Genomic DNA, 3,290 nt, shown 5'->3' with positions numbered 1-3,290 from the left:
AAAAAAACTATTCTGAGCGAAAACGGTCAGTCAGCCTATGATATTACTAAGTATATTACAATCCTTAGCTATAAAAGTTGAACAAATATTTTTCAACTTCATGAGTATATATTCAATTTTCACGCTTTTTTTTTAAATTTCAAACTTATAAAATTACAAATTCATATGTTTTATATTTTGTCATGGTAGTAATAATAATAATAATAATAATAATAATATAGAAATTCATGTTTTACATTTCAAAATAATAATTGCAATAGTAAAAATATAAAAATGTTGATGAACATCTAGTTTCATATAGCTTTTACAGCTTTTATTCGTGCACTTCCATCGAAAATTGTTATTACATAACATTTTATGATATCCGAACTTATAACGATCAATTATTTTAAAACCATTATTCACGACCAATTTAGAGCTACACATTTTTTCCATAGCTTAAAAAAAAATCGTATTTTATTAAATTAACTTCTTTAATTTTTTTTAATTTGATGAGTGGTTATTTCACAACTATTGGTCTAATAAGACGAATCGTACTGAATAAAAGTAAAATGTGAAAATATAATGCGAGTAAAAAAAAAAAATTATCGACGTAATTGCTGTATCTTATTGAATCTAACAACCAACAAGATGTATACATGTTCCCATATCTTTTCACATAAAATAATACCCACTTAAGTTATTAATAGAATATACTATCATATTTTACCTATCATAGATAAATTGTATCTACATTGTAAGTAAGTAACGCACGCACTCACACACATGTATCAGAGGCGTCATTTCAACTTTTTTTTTGATGGTGCCAAAATGTTTCCAGGCCATTCAGATCATTACCGGGCCACATAGACAATTTTATTTTTAATTTTTTAATTTTTTTTTTTTTTTTGGGGGGGGGGGTGTGAGGAAAAAAACTGTAGAATATTTGTATAATTTATTTAATATGTCACTTATATTAGTATGAAAATATCACAATATTGTTGCTATTTTTGACGAACTATGTGTAGGTACTTTTAATGTAGGTATTTATTTTATATTTTAATACACTTGATAAGTAAATGTATGGGTATAAATAACCTTTATAATAAAATGCCTAACCGAACCTAACCTACACATTTTTTCTCCCTGCATACTCAAAACCAGAAATGTATTTTATGGGTACCCTTCTTCACAATGTTTGTGTTATAATTTTATCAATTATAATATTGTGGGAACAAAAACCACATCAAACATTCTTTGAAATTAAATATTAGTACAATACATTTTTTTTAATACTGAAAAAATATTAAATATATATAATATAAAACACTTATGTATATCGGCGCTTATATTTACTGTTGGCAGGCCAAAGAAGTTGTTTTAAAAAAAAAGTTGGCGCAAATGTACACCCTGTACCCCCCCCCCCCCCCAAATGACGCCCCTGACATGTATACGGTACAGTTTATGAACTATCGATTTTAGTGACACGATACTATCGATTTTAATGATTTTAGAAGATAATATCGATAATAATTACATGGCTGACTTGCGTCCCCACTCCCCAAAACGGGACGCAATTTACCGGTCAAATTTACTACCTGTAAAATATATCTTTTTTTGGGACGCAAGTAACATGCAGCCAAAAAAACTTGTGCCTATGTATTTTTAATAATTATCAACTAATAATGTAAGTACCGATATATCAGGAGCCTTGTATTAAATGTTTAAGCTTTTTTATTCAACAAATAAAATTTTATTGACATCCATAAAAAAAACTAAAAGAATTGAGAACTGTCCGTAAACAGTTCAAAACAAATCAAAATATTTTGAAAATTGTATTGTGTATATAAAATGCGAATATATACAACCAGTAAAAATTGCATATTTGCATATATCTATTTTAGAGTTACACCAAAAACCAAAGTCGATTTTATCAAAAACCAATTTTGCATAAAAATTACCGTTTTTCCCTAATTTTTATTTTGTTTCTTCCGGTGCTTTTGAAGACTATTGGGAATTTTTATCTCCTCAATGCATCAAATAGATTCACTTTCCCATCGAACAAGAAACTGTTGAAGAAAATCGAAGCCGTTTTACTGCCCCAAACGGTGATGATAGACACAAAAATTAAAAAAATTAATAAACTAAAATTGAAACGCACATCATTGTAAAATCAATACATTTATCGCTCCGCTCAGAATCTAAAATGTATAAAGGTGATAAAAATTCTTAAAATGTAATTACGTAAATATTTAAAAGTAACATGCAATCGAGTAATTAGAAAAATGTATACCTAAAGCTGATAATTTTCTAAAAAAAATTTTTTCCAATTTTATAATAGCTAACCACTGACTAAGGGTAAAATTACACTAATAATTGTTATTTATTGCGTAAATGTTTTCTTAACCTAGTTTTGAATAAGGTATCAATTTTATATTGCTACTTAACTTATTGTCTATAGATGTGTTATTTGTTTTAGATGTTCCCTTCTCCTTTTTTTTCTTTTTAATGATTGTTTTTCTTGCTTTTTATTAATGCATGTATGTCAATTTTTTTTATCTACTGTATTATACCTATGTATAAATATAATGTTATTAAAATCGTTATATTATATTATGTAGCATACTCAGTGTTACTTCAATTTTCTACAACAGTTGTTGTCTATATACCACTATTGTTTTATTTCCTGATTTCTATTCGTTGCAATAAATAGTAATATTCGTACTGGTGAAGCTTCAACTCTCTTAATAAATCACAAAAAATAACTAAAATCATTGTATTTCGTTTAAATATGTAACCATTCAAACATAAAATTTAATTGTTTTAAAAAAATTGTGTATAATATCTATTTCTGAGATTTTTAGGTTTGTAATGCATAATTTGTGGGGAACCACATGTATTAAATTTTCAATCTTCAGTTATTCAAATTTCAAATTGTGAAATTTTGAATTGGACACATTTTGTCAACATTTTAAACTATTAATCAAAAAAAATGTAAACAATATAATATAATATTTTTTTTTTGTTATTCAGCCCGGCAACTATGGCCATTAGCTGTTTTTTATTTGTTTGTAGGGGCTGATGAATGGTTGGAATATTTGGTTGAAACACGTTTGTCAAAATATAATATTATTATCGATATTTTTAAATATTAGGTACTAAAACGCAACTTAGTGGAATCTTGCTTAAAACTGTCAAGCTTATTAACCAATCATAGACATTTTCATCAACGTTTATAGCAAAATCTAAAAATGATTATTAACGACAAAATAGTTCAAACATTTTCGTGATGTTAAAGAATTTCTTAAAAA

General features: G+C 26.5%; 1 protein-coding gene across 2 annotated transcripts in view; it reads left to right on the top strand.

Annotated features, from left to right (window-relative positions):
- Positions 1-3,290, top strand: part of LOC100159832 (transferrin) — a 16,461-nt gene that overhangs the window by 2,669 nt on the left and 10,502 nt on the right. The window lies entirely within an intron of this gene.

Source organism: Acyrthosiphon pisum, chromosome A1 (genome assembly GCF_005508785.2).
Source record: "Acyrthosiphon pisum isolate AL4f chromosome A1, pea_aphid_22Mar2018_4r6ur, whole genome shotgun sequence".
In the NCBI taxonomy this organism is placed as follows: Eukaryota; Metazoa; Arthropoda; class Insecta; order Hemiptera; family Aphididae; genus Acyrthosiphon; species Acyrthosiphon pisum.
The sequence above is the reverse complement of the archived record's forward strand: the minus strand, read 5'-3'. Positions and strand labels throughout refer to the sequence as shown.